Source organism: Pogoniulus pusillus, chromosome 19, assembly GCF_015220805.1.
Source record: "Pogoniulus pusillus isolate bPogPus1 chromosome 19, bPogPus1.pri, whole genome shotgun sequence".
Taxonomy (NCBI): domain Eukaryota; kingdom Metazoa; phylum Chordata; class Aves; order Piciformes; family Lybiidae; genus Pogoniulus; species Pogoniulus pusillus.
Window position 1 is genome coordinate 16,458,038 of NC_087282.1, and position 16,938 is coordinate 16,474,975.

At 36.0% G+C, this 16,938-nt stretch overlaps 1 protein-coding gene and 1 long non-coding RNA gene across 15 annotated transcripts in view; one reads left to right on the top strand and one right to left on the bottom strand.

The window, feature by feature from the left end:
* The window catches only part of TENM1 (teneurin transmembrane protein 1), a 926,028-nt gene that overhangs the window by 465,167 nt on the left and 443,923 nt on the right, over positions 1-16,938 (top strand). The window lies entirely within an intron of this gene.
* On the bottom strand, positions 12,182-16,815 carry LOC135183703 (uncharacterized). Its single transcript, XR_010305668.1, has 3 exons — positions 16,669-16,815; positions 15,818-15,873; positions 12,182-13,060 (listed from the first exon to the last, which is right to left on the bottom strand). It is a non-coding gene; the product is annotated as an uncharacterized LOC135183703 (long non-coding RNA).

The following is a 16,938-nucleotide window of genomic DNA, read 5'->3' on the forward strand; positions in this document are numbered from 1 at the left end:
AACAGATAAAAGATATTTGCTGGATAATGACATTTAGTTAGGTTTAGCATAAAATGCTGTTATTCTTAACTTATACCAGGACAACCAAGTTGTGGAACCAGCATACTGGGTTTTGATACTAGATAGACTCTTAAAGCCTTCAACATTTCCCTTTAGGTTAAGGATGGGAAGGGAATTATTTTAGAGTAGGACTGGGTTTCATTAACATTAGTAATCTAAGATACCACAGCAAAAGGTGTAAACTGTCCTCTCCTGAGAGCTCAGTGGCAAAATTCTATCTCAAGATTAATTATGCTTTCTTAACATCCAGGTTGTTCTCTACATCACCCCCTTGATAAACATTTTTTTTTTGAGATTTATTACTTCACATATGTTCAGTAGCCCAAGCAAATATGGGTTGCAAAGAAATATGAGGGCACTAGAGTTCATTCTCTTTGCACATTTATGCCTGTCATTGCCTTTGATCAATTAATCAGAGTAATAAGAATATGACAAGGTAGTTTATTAAATAGGGTTGAGGAAACCTATTGCTTTTGACTTGGACCAGGGGAATTTCTTATCAGATATGGAATTATTTCACTCAGTTTATCTGTAACAGAAATACAAGCACCAGGCTTTTGGTGCATGTAAGATATTCATTGAAGGAGCTGATACCTTACTCTATTAGAACAGAGCAGCAAGGTATAAAGCCTTTTCTCCTTTCAACTTTCTGCAACTGTTTTGTATTCAAAATATTGCATCATATCTATATAATCTACATCTATCTGATTATTTATGCTCTTTAATCATAAATATTTGATATATGCTCTTGCCTCAATGAAGGTACTTTCATAAATTTCTTCTACTGAACCTCTGCAAGAATCAGACCCAGGATGACATGACGAAAGGCTAAAGTAAAACCTGAATCTGCTCTTGATCATCTTTTAGCTAAATTGTTTCTCAGTCTGAAAGTTACCTTAAAGTGCATTGCAAACTGCTAAAGGTTTTTAATTTATTTTGCTGAAGAAATTTTGCACTTGTGGTTGGTGATAAATGGCATAACATTACTGAAGCCGGTTAGGCACTCTGCTGATATTCTTCTTGGTTTTCATGGAAACATTAGTTACATTTGCATCTTGTTGCTAAATGAGATAGGAAAGAAGTTCTACAAATTTGTTTTCATGACATCACAGCCTAGTTAAGATTCTTTAAATAGCAAGGCATCCTATTAGACATGCACGAATTTGAAATAAATTATATGCATTTGAATGAGGGGGAAATACTTCACTGTCATTGCACTTCACTTCTGTTACTGAATGTGTGTATAATCAGTTTTTAATTTCTGCTTTTCACACCAAGCAATCAGATGTGTTCAGAGAGCACAGGCTGCTGCTGGAGCTCATATCTTCATCTGCACTGATAGAAGGCTAAACTGACCTGTCAGTATGAGCTAGCTGGAATAATCTTTAAGTGAAAGAATAAATCTGTGCAACTTGGTTTCGAGTAGGTTGCTAAATGGTTTTAAATAGGTGACATGGCTCTCTGCTTTATTGCACTTTTTGTTTTTTGGCACAGCAAGGCACCTGGTAACTCTCTACTTTGAAGAGTCCAGTCTATGTTAAGGAGGTGTTAGGAATAGAACTAAAGCTTTAGGTCTAAAAAGTGGGACTTTCATTTCATTATAAATGATGAAAGGTATGGTTGACACCATTTTTTGGGGGTTTGAGGAGCATAATGTAGCTAATGCATGAAGTGAATCCCTTGTAGAGAAAATATTACACATAGACTATAATTCAGGTCAAAAATATTCTATTTGCTCAATTGGAGGCAAGCTTTTCATAAAACAAGATGAATAATTTATGTTTCTCTTTTTCTGCTGGCTATTTATATGCCTTCTAGTACCTCATAGTCATTCTCAGACAACTATTTACAGTTTGATATTGAAAGAGACTAAATACCACTTCAAGGTCACACAGGAAGACCAACAAAGCCAGGAATTAAACAGAGATCTGTACTAATAGTCTAGTTTCATATTTATTCAGCATAATTTCCTAGCACTTTGATTAGGGCTGTTTGGTTGGGCAAAGGCCAAAGTCATGCCAGCTTTCCCAGGTTGACAAGATACCTGCATTTTGCTGTTTCTTCACTGATGACAACCTGCAGCCAGAGCCAAAAATATTGTCAACTAGACTGTATTGCAAATTCATATGCTTCTCAAAGTGTCTTGGTTCTTTACAAGATATGATCAAATTGATATAGTTTCAAAATCAAGTTACATTTACTCATGCATTTTTTTTCCCAGTGAATATTTCAGTGGACTTTTACTTTGCATAACTTTCCATGAAATGGAGAAATACATTCTCTGAAGAGTTATATTTGGCTCTTCCCCTCCCAATTCAAGACAAAAATAGCAACTGAAGACAGGGGAAAGGGGATAAAAAGTAAAATCCAAATGGCTCTTGCATTTTCTTATACTGCAATTATACCTCTTTCCCTTCTGTCATTTCTGAGATCTAGAGGTGGTAACACAGGCACACTAGGTATCCTTTCTACATTTGGGAAGAGCATATAGGTTAGGTCATAAAATTCTACTGAAAAAGATCTCTCTTTGTCAAATCCTTATTAAAAATAAGCCCAAAACCAAGTTGTTGTTTTTTTCCTAAGCTATTCTGTTTATCAGAGTTGCAGGAAGCTGGCAAAAAAATAATGGATTATGTTTGTGGATATTTTCACATCTGCTCTCATTTCACAAAGAATCAAATTGCAAGTTCCAGGGCACGCATTATTCCCCGAGAAAACAGTTGTGTTTCCAGCATACCCTTCACAGCTGTTTGACCTTGCTGCTTTCCTACACATAAAAGCTGTATTTGCTATTGAACTGCTAGCTCTATGAGAAACAATCCATCAATTTTACAGATGCTACAAACACTTCAGTTCACTGCAAAGTTAACAGTAGCACAGTAAATCTCACATTACCCATTCTATGTTCAAATAATTGACTTAGGAACAAGTGTTATTTGGCCCAGTCTATATCCATAGCAGGCTAAAGAACATATCAGCATGCAAGTTAGGGACAAGGAGTGGAATGATCCAGCCAGGTATCATGGTAAGCTGTAATCCTGGGCCCTCAGCCATTTTGCATCTGAGATGAAGAATTGTAGCTTTGTCACAGAGAAGACTTGAAAAGCTTTATGGTGACTACCTTAGACTTTGGGCCCCTATTGGCCAGTGTAAAAATTAATGAAAATTTCCTCTGAGCTTGGATTCTACAGCCTGAGTTTCATCGCTCTCGAGTGCCTGCCTAGAGGAGTGAGTCCTGATTTTTCTGCCAGAGCTAGAGGTGAGAATATCCACACCAAGAAAAGCCCTACATCTTCAATCATTCTCCTAGCCCCTGCAAGCTGGGAAGGATTGAAGGCAGGGCTCTCTTGTTAAATCAAGAGTGATTGAGTGCTCTAGACAGGGCATGCATAATGATGAACCACTTCAAAACTTAGTGTACCAAGTGTGAACTCAACAACATAGGTGCAGGATGCCAAGGACCATAAGCAGTTGAGTAAAGGGAGAGCTGGTGGTTTTTAACCCAAAAATATCTGAGGTTAATGCTTCAGGCATTGCTCTATTGACTTTGGAGTGCCTCTGTCTGTGAGCAAGCATTTGGTGATGTTCATATATTAATTTCAGTGTCGTTTATGACTACACCCCTCAGTAGAAGGATATAAACAATTTTTGAACCTATTCTAAATTGAAGGATTTATGATGTAACATTGAGATTTTAACGATGTCAGATTTCATAAATCTAGGGAGTGGTGGTATTATGAAACTAAAATTAGAAAGGCAGAAAATATTTGTTGTCTTTGTTATCACCGCCATCACTTACTCCGAGCACTTTGACATAAAAAGAGCAATCATTCCTAAGAGATCATTTTATCTATTAATTAATGTCAGAAATACCATGTAGCTTATTATACAAACCATATAGATGCAGTCAGACCCAATGCTCTTCAGGAAAACAGTAAATAATTTACCAAGTGACTTTTTTGTGAATGATCTGTGAGCAGTTTAGAATTTTCTTAAAGTGGATTGCTGATTTTTGATTGTGTGTTAAGCCACATTGGTGTGTTTCTTTACCAATTACTCAAGCTGTAACCTTTTTAAAGATCTGTTAGCTAAGGTTGATAGCTTTTGTGTCAGTTTTGAGGGGAGGATTTTGCATATATTAGGCTTCCCACAACTTCAAGACAAAGTCTGTGGATACAATCTTTAAATTGAGAGTGTTTTCCCCAAACAAAGTGTATCCTTTGTCTCATTAAGAGCAGTTCTTATTGAATTGAGCATGGGTAGAAAGTAACCAAGAAAGGAGCAGTGGCCACAGTAAAATTATTTTTTAAATTAAGTGTTTCTTAGAACATAGAATTTCCTGGCTATGCAAATACATTCTATCCATCTAAGCATATAACATCTTTGTCCTAATGCTGGCAGTCATAGAGTGTAATTCAGATGTTTTGAAGGCAAAAGCTTTGTAGTGTAGTATTACAGATCCAATGTTTTCTTAAAGGAGTTTCTGAATCTGCTGTTTAGATGGGATAGAAACATTGGCTGGATTGTATCACAGTATCATCAGGGTTGGAAGAGATCTCACAGATCATCAAGTCCAACCCTTTACCACAGAGCTCAAGGCTAGACCATGGCACCAAGTGCCACGTCCAACCTTGCCTTAAAGTGCCCCAGGGACGGTGACTCCACCACCTCCCCGGGCAGCCCATTCCAGTGTCCAATGACTCTCTCAGTGAAGAATTTTCTCCTCACCTCGAGCCTAAATTTCTCCTGGCGCAGCCTGAGGCTGTGTCCTCTTGTTCTGGTGCTGGCCACCTGAGAGAAGGGAGCAACCTCCCCCTGGCCACAACCACCCTTCAGGTAGTTGTAGACAGCAATAAGGTCACCCCTGAGCCTCCTCAGCGCAGTGTACAGTTTTTTTCTATTCAGTTTTCACAATTTCTTCTCTGTAGACTTCCAAAACCTACCTGGATGCATTCTTGTGTGGACTACCCTAGGTGATCCTGATTTTGGTGGGTGGTTTGGACTCAATGATCTCTGGAGGTCCCTTCCGACCTCTAGCATTCTGTGATTCTGTGATACAAGTCAGACTTGGTAGACATGATATCTGTAAATTTATTTGTGTGCTTCTCAAGACCATAAATTCTGCAGTCATTGGCAATAAATACAGCTAAAAATTAAAACTAGAAAACAAATTCATTCTTTTGTATGCATTTGTCTCAATGCAGAATTTTAATCCAATTTTGTGGTGAAAGCTGCTACTTTGTCATTTTGCCATGTTTTCATGATAGTAAAGGTAGAAACACCTGCTAGACTAATTTAATCTGTCATCCTATTACCTTTCACCATCATAAATTAAATCTAGAAATTTCAGTTTAAGAATATTTTCTTTTCTTAGTCAAAATGTCCTTCTTCTCAACATGTTTATAATTTCAGTGGTTTAACATTATTGACCCAGAAATTATTGAGGTTCTGGAGGTGTTTTGTTGGGGGGGGGGGGGGGAGGAGGGTCTTGTTTGGTGGTTAGGGTTTTTTTTTTGTTGTGTGGGTTGGTTGGTTTGTTTTTTCTTGGTTATGTTGTTGGTTTTTTTCTTCTGAATCATTGCTGAAATTGAAGTAAAAAACAATGGATTCCACACTTTGTCCTGGAAGTGAAAATGTACATAGATGAGGTTATATTTCTTTTCATCTTTACATCCATATGAAACATTTTCAGATCCATATTGTTCTGTATTCATAGCTGAATCATTTGGAAATCTTCCTGTTTAAGGTTAGTGGTAAATTGTTGTATGATCATTATGTTGCTTAAAATTTAGGATGTATTTAAAGAACTCTGCAGATGACTTTAATTGCATTTCAGAAATTAAAGTTACTGGGATTCAGTTATGTCTTTCCACAGGAAGACAGGGAAGTACTGGAATATTTTCTGTGCTATGTAGTTATTAAGGTGCTATGAGAAAGGCACTAAATTTCAGTCTGTTCAGGAATATGATATAATGTAGATAAATTGTGTAACAATTGAGTGGGTTTAGGGATAACTGGTTTGTGTGAATCAGAAGCCACTGCACCTGCAATTTAGATGCCATCTCAGAGAACAACCAGCTCTGATGCCAGAATAAGCTTTGTCAGTCATAATGTGCCCTAGCTATATCAAAACCCAGTTTTGCTAGTTCCATAAATATTCAGTGAAGAGACCATGTTGCAAGCCATTCCAGATTTCCACAGCAAGGTGCAATGTATATTCAGTTACACTGGTGCAAGGTTTGGTTCTGATTTTGTGTGTGCATTTAAAGGTCTCATGCACACGTTTTAAAAGCTCCCGCTGAAAGCATGGGTCAAGATGTACTTAGTTTCCACTATATTACACTTTTTAGACTCTGAAAGGAACTGAGAGTACTTTAGGTTGCAAACATTTCTACCATTACTGTAGGTGATGCATTAAAGGAAAACAGATTTGTTCGCATCCAAACTTAATGCAGTCTTTTCACAAAGTGTCCGCTGTATGACCTCACATAAGAGTTCTTTTCATTTTATCATGGGACCTAAAAGTGGTGCTGAGTCTTCTGATGGATTCTTCATTTCAGCCATGGCTTCCACTCCTCTTAGGCTTTTGACCTTAGCACTGCCTTCTAGCTCGCTGTGTGTTTGGCTTGATGAGTTTGAGCTTCTTGCTCTCCCACTTCTGTCTTACGTATTTTTTTTCTAAGAATAAGAATAGTTCTGGATTTTTTTCCCAAAAGTGTCTTCCATCTCTCAAGTAAATCAGAAAATATTTCTACTTTTCTTAAGCCAAAGAATCCAGGTTTTGGGAAGCTGCATCCTTGGATGTTCAGGACACTTAAAACCTGAAATTGTGCCTTCACAGGGCTGAGAGTCTGCAAATCTCGCATCTTGTTTGCTCTGAAAAACTGTGGTAGCTTTACAAGAGTCGCAGATAAAATGGATTGTGGTTATCTAATCTCCTTAGAGAACAAGAAAAATGATCCATACAATAATCCATAACTGTGCATGTTGTAGAGGTAGCAGCCACTGTGACACTGCAGTGTTTTAGCTGAATAAAAATTTGACTTTCCTGTTTCCTACGTGGACACAGTAATGAACAACCTCTAGTGAAGTTTCCAGTACTCACTATGTAGTTTTAAAATATGAAACAATATTACTTAAAGTCTGTAGACTTTTATAAGAGCTATGATTTTATGTCACTTTTCTTGCCACTTCCCAGGTGTTCCATAAATTCCAAACTTTTTTTTAATGTAGGAATTATTTCAACACTTTGTTTCAAGATAGAGTGAGACAAAGTAACTGTGCAGCCCGAACTGCAGATTCTTTAAAATAGCAAACATAAACTCTTAAGTCAGTAGCAGTTTGCCCTTGCTCATTATATAACCACTACTTTCTCTTATTTAGCAGCAAAAGTAAAGCAAAGCATGAAATAGCAAGGAAGTTCTGTTGTAGTCGCTGTCAATGCCATTCATGCATTAAACTCCAAACAAAAACTTTCACAGACGAGCATCGATATTGCTCCTACTTTTTTGATTCCTACTTTCTTTCAGCAGTTAAGAGGGAGTTAGTTATTTGTGCACTGCAGAAAAGGGATTAGGAGAAGTATGGAGTTTACTTATTTATGGTCAGTTCTACAGTTTTTACAATTACGGTGCAATGCTTTGCAAACCTCTGTGCATAATTCACAGACTCACTGAATTTCCATCTTGAGTTTGTTTTCTGTTTACCAGATGCTCTGAATTTAAATTCCATTTTTAATATTACCCTTTGCAAATTTAATAATAAATAATACAATAGCTTGCTGAAACATATAGGATATCATATTGCCATGCTAAAGAAGTTAGACTACGTATAAAGAAAATCTGTTTAATGGAAATTTTTGTAAAACAAAATAATGGGTTTTTTTTCCTACCACAATAATGGTCACATTTTTATGTTGATGTGAATGTCAGAACAAGTTTATTTTTTCCTCAAAGCTGTTGCATTTAATCTTTCTAGATACTTCATAATAACTGGAAGAATGTACTGAAAGTGAATATATAATTCATTTTCTTGAGTCTAGTGGTTTGACTTTTAAACTTTCTTTTAAATGGAATAGTTTGGTACTTTCATTGGTGAAAGGAGGATCTCACTTAGCTATAATTCTTGTTGCAGAATCAAATCTTCCTCTCTCTGTCAAAATTACAAAATAAGATAGTGTATCGGTGTCCTGCCCTTTAAGGTAATATTTGTTTCAGCAGCTGAAATAGAAGCATTTGACTCCTGGAATCTAATGATGATAGGGGTGCAAACTGTATTACACGGTACAGTGACTGTCGCCTCCACAAAAAGCCAGTACCAGAAAGGGAAGGCTTTAAGTGCCTGCTTTCTTTGAGTTTGGTACCCTATAGAAAATAATATACTCTCCTGCAGTTTCCTGAACTGTGTACGCCACATCTGTGAAACAATAACCTGTTCTTACTAGTTCTGCTCTCTCTGTTGCTTCCTTAGATTTACTGCTTATGCTGCAAACTATAAATTCCATTTACCTTTTGTAGAAATCTCTTTTGTATATTTCTAAGTGGTTCTATTGATTTAATTGGCAAAAGGGAATGATCAGCTGGGCTTTGGCTTTGTAAAAATAATTCCTTAGAGAAACCGTGCTTTACTGAATTGTGAAGTATCCAGAGGCTCATTTGGTTTCCTGCCTGGAGGGCAAGACCTCAGTTTCTTGACACCTAAATAGCTCAGCAGCTGAAATCCTTTCTATAGTATTGCAAATGAGCAAGGTTTGAAATATCTGTGTCTTTCACTTACTAATCCTGTATGTCAGTTTTGAAATATTACAAAATGTATTTTAGGCTCTGATTTTTTGCACCTAAACCATTCTTTGAATATTCAGGCACTGGATAACTTTTAAATGCAGCCTATTTACAAAGCTTAATATAGAATTAAAACTTGTATAATAGATAAATTTGTCCCATATAGAAACAAATATTTATAGTACTCCCATTAATATAATGCTATGTGTTGCTTGTTTTCTTGCCTGCCTCTATATATGCAGTTTGGGGGGGGAAGCAGACAGGAACTCTGACAAACCTTTGGAGAGAGGTAAATCCCAAAGTCTAAAACTCCTTCCTAAAAATACATGTCTTTTGGCAATTTCAGCTATAAGCATAAGGGTTGTTACATTAAAATAGTTCTATAAACATGTGGGGAAATGGGGTCACCAGGATCCAAGAAGTGCAAACTATTTAACACTCTTTAGGATGTGAAAATTATATTTGGAATGTGAATGCCACTGAAACTCTCAGGTTGTATGCTCCACTGCTCTACCTTCTTATAAGCTGTTAAAATGCAATGAATAAAGAAAACAGAAGAAAAATGCAGTGGACAAGAAAGCAATTTAATATCTATGTTACCTAGTGCAGCAGTATCTATTGCAAAATAGGATATAACTATATATCCATCAAATTAATATCCCCATATTAAAAAGTCCTTTAACTGCACCATGTGAAATCCTACTCTTGAGAAACTTGGACATAATCCTTTGTTTTTCTTTACACTTTCACATGCTTTTGGCTGCTTCTGGCTTAAAAGTCTAATATCTAAAGCAGATTTATCATGATTAGAACTACCTCAAAATAGGTTTGTAATGGAGCCTTTCCTGTATCCTGCTATGGCTGTCAGTTCCTCTCTCTCTCATGTGTCTCCTATACTTCCTACCAGAATCTCTTTCTTTCATTCCAGCCTGAGAAAGCATTCAGGGTACCAGCATTATAAACAAGGCTGGTCGGCCTTTGAAATATTGGCTCCATTAATGTTGGGTAGATCTATGTAGTTCCGCTAAGTGCTGTTAGTTAATTACTACTTCAAACTCATGTGGATACGTTGTTCAGATTTAGGCAGAATAATGCCATTCCCTTGAACTTTTAGTCTTTGAGTGGATCCTTGCTAGCAAAATTATATCATTAGTTTTGGAATTTTTCAGTTTTGACAAGGAAGATAGAAAGTGGAGAGAAGAGAGTGTTGTTATGATGGGTAAGATTGGTATTGTTTTATTTTTCCTTCATCTATTGAGACTTTCATTCTGCTCTCGTATCCTGTGGTCTGTTTTCTCTCAGGCTGGACAACCACCTTAGTTTGTGAGTTGAGATAAAGTATGTGCAGTTTTACAAGTTGCTTCAGGTTACATAGTAGTACATGCTTATACATATTAAGATGTGCTGTCTTCTGCTATGTGGAAGACTAATTTGGAAAGAGAAAAAGTGGTCTAAGTTTAGGCACATTTCATCAAAGGTTATTCAAAATAACTTGTCAAGAAAGACAGGTCCACACAGCGGAACTATAATATTTAATTCTGCAGAACAATAACACTAAGTTCTGTAGATTCCAGATGTTCAGAATATCCCAGACATGATTGCCAGTTATATACTGCACCATAACCTTCACCATAACCTGCTTCAGTCACTGAATGTACTGTAAGACATTGTGTTCCTAATGGCAATTGGGTGATGGTTTATAGCCCTTTGCTGTTTTGTTTAATGTAGTAGCCACAATTTCCTGACTGCTGTGCAACCATAAAGAAAACTTCTATCAGCATTCACTTTAAATTAATTTGTATTTTGTGATTTGTACCAAAGCATAATGCCTTTTTATGTGTCACTTTTAGTGTGGTGATTACCATTAGAATAACTGGCTGGTGTTAATAATTGCAGTGTGCAGAACGAGAATTTTTCAGCCTTGCCTTTGGGACTGTGCTCACAGTTCCCTCAGTGGTGCAAGCTTGCACAGTGCCAATGAGCAGCACCTAGTAAAGCTCCATTTGGGAGCTTCTGCTGTGAATTTGTTGGAAGGATCTTCTAAGGTGGGATGGAAGAAGGATTTCTTTTTAAAATATCACTAAGACCAAAACTGTTTTCATACAACAATTTTACTCTGCTTGCCAAAATCCTATTGTGAGTAAATACAAGAAAATAGCAAGATCCCGGAGAACATAAATTACATTGTACTTTTACTACTCATCAAACAAATGCTTTTAGTGATTAGGAAACATCACAGACCTGGAATGAAATAGCCATTCATTAATGCCCTGATGCTGCCATGTTTTCAGAAAAGGAAATGTATTCCCATTTTGTCTCCATTAGAGACAATCTTCACATAGTGTAGTTTTATGTCCTGCTCTATGATTCTGTTGCATATCTTAGAAGTAAAGGCTTTATGGAAGGACAATGGCTGGAAAAGAACATCAAAAGAGGACATGAGTTTCTGTTACAGAATGTTCTATCGTAATTAAGATGCTTAATTTCAGGTATTTTAGTATACAAAGAAGTATAAGATCCTCATAGCAAGACTTGAGGCTATGAATAGATATCATATCCTTAACTGGTGTAAGAGAAAGTACCAAGTGCTTTCTGTTTCTTACTGTCAATAAAGTAATTGGTAAGGGAAAAAATGGAATTATTTTGAGAATACATAAGTCAAACTGTTAGATAAATAAGGACCCTACCTTTTTCATTCAATATTCAGAGATTATAAACCAAGAAATACTTGAAGGAATGTGGTAAATGCACTGAAGCCCAAGACAAATAATAGAAAACTTTTTATAAGCTCTACAACTATTACATATTGGTTTAGAAATTGGTTCCTTATCTGCCTTCTGGTTTCATACGTAATGGGAGGATGTTTTGACTAACTATGTAACTTCTTATCTGATTTCTCATCAGAATTCACTACTATATGAAGGGTGTGTATTGAAAGCCCTTTTTAATAAAATATATCTCTAGTTGGCCTTACACTGCTTACTCTTAGAATCTGAAATGCAAAATAAAAAATAGTTATTTCAAGACCTATCTTCATTTGTATTCCTGGCCATAGCATTCAAAAATCCAAAACTCCTTGAGGGAATTCGAGCAATTCCAACCTATCCTCAAAATAAGCACGCAGCATTTCTCGATACAATAAAGCAACTCTCATATTTGGTTGAATCAGCCCCTTGTACACTAGGTTAAAGTCCCATCTCTTCAAAGCAGAAGATGCAAATTACTTATTTTTTCTCTCTATCATGCAATATTGCTGTGTTTGGAAAGCTGCATGGTCCACATTCCATCCAGAGAAAATGGAAGTAAAGAACAGAGTGGAGAGCTGTTTTGCTGCATGTGCATGATAATGTCAAGAATTATGAGCACTTTTTATTTTTATGGTCCCTTCTATACCAGATTTATTGAAAACCATATTGTAAATAAGCAGCATTGTTTTGTTGTATGGAACCTTCAAATTGTAACAATATTTTCCTGATCGTGTTTTTAGAAGCCTTGATAGCTTTTTGTGTAACATTTTGAAATATAACTAGTAGACATATCTTTAGATTTTTGCAGTGATTTACAATCATCACCTTTCAGGTAGGAGTATCACTGAAAGTAATTTACATTTTGTCCATGATTAAGAACTTTAGAATCTGTTTGATTTTATGTTTTGTTCTCTCTTGGGAACTTTATACTTCTGACTGTCATCATAACCTCTAAAAGGCTGCTTCTGTTACCAGAACACCATCAGTGTATCTATGAATTTTGTTGAGAGATTCAGGGCTTTTGAGTGCCATTTCCCATAATGTAACCTTGTACAAATCCCTGTGCCTTATACTGGAAGTAAATATCAGTCACATGTGCTGCTTAGGGTACTTACTGTCCTCAGTTACAATGTGTGGAACATCTGATCTCATCCTGTAATGGTTATATATTTGAAAATATAATCTTGTATGTTGATTTGCAGTAGATGAGTACCAGTAGTCATAATATTCATTTTACCCTAATTGTATAATTTAAGAAATATTATTGGACTGCCGAGTATTTCAAATTATGTAGCTTCTATATTTCTACTTAATTTGAGCTATTTCTATAGTATTTATTGAGTGGGGTTTCATACATCCTTCAGAAAACCTGTCTGAAATATTTGGACATTTTCCTTTTAGACTCCATTTTCCCCTTTCTTTTCTTGACATTCCTGAAGCAGATTAATGCCACCTCCACATCTTAGCAGACTTCTAGTGGAAAGAAAAAAAAAAGTAAAACCATCACTCCACTGGAAAAACAACTATAATAAGATAAACAGAAGTGAGCACAATGTACATACACCTGCAAAAGCACACAAGGAGATGTCTTTCTTCAGCACCCATTTAAGTACTGGGTTGCACTTCAGTGTCCTTCAACCACAGTTTTTTTCTGGCCTTCATTTCTGACATTTTAAATCTATGCAATCAGATCACATTGCAGACTGTTTTTTCCAAGGGAGTAGCTACCTTTAATGTCCTATTTTTAGGCAGTGTCGATTCACTGTATATTGGTTCTTGCTATGGTACCTACGCTCTGAAGCAACATGTTAACCGCAACATTAGTCATAGTGAAATTCAATGGTTTTAGACCTTGATGTTGCTCAAGCAAATGAAGTAGAAGCAAAATGATGTACAATACCCTTTAATTCTGTGCTATCCTCTAGTAAATGTGGATTGCTTTCTAGCTCTATTTTAAAGAGCAGATGTCTATTTACATAATGTTAAGGTTTGGTTAGGGTTTGAGAAAGGAAAATTATTTCTGTCTTTTACAGTCCGACTAATATATGTGTAAAAGATTAGATAAAACAATCCAAACCAGACTATGATTTACTTCTAACTAATTCTTTGTATTTAAAGCAGTATTATGAATGTAAAACAGTATAGCTAATTTCTGTGGACTGCATGAGGGTGTACCTCATCTATTGTAAAATATTCCCCTAGCATCCTAGGGAAATAAGATCATCGTATTATGGATTTTATTCTTTGCTACCCAATTAGTATGCTGTCAAGCTCCCTTCTGTATGTTAACTCAGAACAGGAGGTGATAGCAATATCCAATATAGCCAGCATATGGCTACAACCTAAGCCTGAAACCAAATTTCAGTGACTCATTATTTGCAAGGCTCACCCAAAGAACTGTTGGGGTTTTTTTTCCATGTCTTCACACACAAACATTCCATAGATGTCATTTTGCTTTTCCTGTGTCAGAATGCACTTACAGATGGGTTTTGTTTTGAATTTTTTTTGTTGTCTGCATCGTGCACCTTGCCTCTGTAGCAGAATTCAGTTGCAGGAGTGTGAAAAAGCTTAGTTCTTGATCTTCAAAAGTGGAAGGAAAAGAACATCGGAAGGCCCAAGAGAGCAAAAAGTATGTGCATTGTTTTGCATAAGAAAATCCTGGTACTTCTCTCTGCAAAAATTGTGTCCTTTATAAAAGTGAATCTCATGTGAGAACTAAAACCCATTTATGGCATTTACCTTGTCTGCCTAGCAATAATTGAAGTCTCTCAATCCTGCTAAGTGTTTTGCTGTTGCAGTTTAATCTGCTTTAGGATTTCACAGTTTCTTTTGCACCTGGCCAGGTTGTCACTATTATAGGTCTAATACTAATCTTCTTTCTGTTTAAGCTTGAAGTTTGAATCCTTGATACAGGGAAATTATTTACTTTACTTGGTCCTAAGCTTTGTTTAACACAGAGCACTTCTCCAGCAGAGTTATTTACTGTGCTGTTTTGGTATGTTTGCTAGTATTGATCTTCTCATCTCATTATTTTCCTTCTACTAAATTTCTGATGTGCCTATTAATACCCTCATCCAAACTCAAGTATTCCAAACTGCTTTTCTTTTCTTTATATTTCTTACACACAAACACTAACTTACCTGAGTTCTACCTATGTAAAACAAATTACCACTGTTTACTGTAGGAGAATTTTTTAGCATAGAGGTTAGAGCCATGTGTCATAGAATCAAGCAGGTTGGAAGACACCTCCAAGGTCATGCAGTCCAACCTATCACCCAGCCCTTTCCAATCAACTAGACCATGGCACTAAGTACCTCATCTAGTCTTTTCTTGAGCACCTCCAGAGTCCTTAGAGGTTAAAAAAAGTCTATCCAGCTGAAATATTTAGGTTTGGGGTTTTTTTTCTATTTGCTCTTTGTCTTCTCCCTGTTAAGATTTTATGAAGGTAGGAGTACAGAGGGCTACATGAGTGTGGAAGATGATAATATGTCCTCATCTGGTGAAATTGTAGTTGCAGTATGACTGTTAACATCTAGTATGACCTTCAGCACTGACACTCTACTTCAAAACTGTTTTAATTGATCTACCATAATAGAAAAGCAAAATAAAGTGAAAATGGCATTGAACCACATCAGAAAAGCAAGGTAAAAGCAAACACATTCAGCTGTGTCACAAACTTGACCTGCTCTAAATGCAGCATTGCAAGAGCTCTCTTGCAGGAGCAGTTACAGCTCTGTGGGTCAGAAACACTGTGTGTTTGCTCCATATTTCTCTTTGATTTATCATAAAGAAAAGTCTGACAGAGAAAGGGCTTGTTAAAATACAAATAGTAAAACAGAGTCACATGACAAAAGTTATGCAAACTGTGTTTTAAACGGGCACAGAAAAGAAAACAGCTGCCCAGTAGAAGAGAACCCTTTATTACGCCAATCCTATTGACTATTCCTACAACTACTGGAACACATTTCTAATCTGACAAACATAAAAGATTTTTTCCAAATTTGTTACACTGATTTTAAATTAAAGGAAAAAAAGTTTTTATTTTGATGTGGCATGAAAATATGGAAACAATTCTAGAATCAAAACTCTAACCTACCTTGAATATACAATCAGTGTAATAAGAAGAGGGCAATTAAACATGCTCATGAACACACTCTTAAAGAGTTTTTACTCTAAATGTATTTAGCTTACTTCTAACATCTAAATTATCCAGATGCTTAATTTCCATACCTTGATTACTGACTTTTACTTCCAGTTCCATAGATTTACATCATTATGGTGAATTTCTGCTGTGGAAAGACTTGATTAAATACATTTTAGACATCAGACATAAAAAAAAAATCTTTTTTCCAGAGTCTTATTACTGAACCCTTTGTTTCTCAAATTTGTTGTGTATAGACTGTATTTTTAAAATAAGATGTCATATAAAAAGAGCATTATAGCCTAAACAGATTTTCCTTTTAATTTAATTGGGAATTTTGGGCAGAAGTCGTCATGAATTAGACCTTCAAGCACAGCTGATGTCAGTAAGGCTGTATGTGAATGCAGAGTTTTCTGTACATGAACTACTTTATGGGCTTTTTCAGGCTGTGTACTATTAGACAGAAATTAATCAGTATATATATAAAAGCACTATAGACATTTCCTTTTTGTATAATAATTCTCATTAATGTTAGAAACTGACTTAAAATTGCACCTGACAAATGTGCAGAACTTTGAATAATGAAAATAAAAAACTGATAGTGTGCATGGCAGCAAATTAGAAACCATTGCAAGCATTTCTCACTGACAGTAGTCATCCTTTCTAATATTCAGAACTTTGGAAAGGTCTGAAGAGTTTCTGTATTGGATGTGGGTCTCCATTCAAATAACAGAGGAAATTGATGTAGTGTTCTCAAACATGTATTGCATAGGTTTATTATTACACTGTCATTTCCTTGTGCTTCATGGCTAAGAATGGGTTTTACATTTATTCCTTCTGTTGTCATTACCATATATTAAATTTCTCTCTTTGTCTCAGTTTATGTTAACAGAAAGTCACACATTGGTTGAAATATTCTGAATGATCTACTACCACTTACATGTATTAACACTGCAGTAGTCATTCTCTAAATCTTTAGCTTTTGTCTTCCAAATCACAATCCTGAAGACCAGACTGCTTCACTCTGATTATTTGAGTAGCTTACATTTCAGAGCATGTTCTGCACAATGAACACTTTGCATGTAAAAATCCAGGTTTCTATGCTACAAAACAAGAAAATACAGGAGTTCTACATAATGCTATCATTTGAGCTCTTCTTCTTGCCAACTTACTTGGCATACCGTATCCCGAAGGGCAAACTTGTGATTAG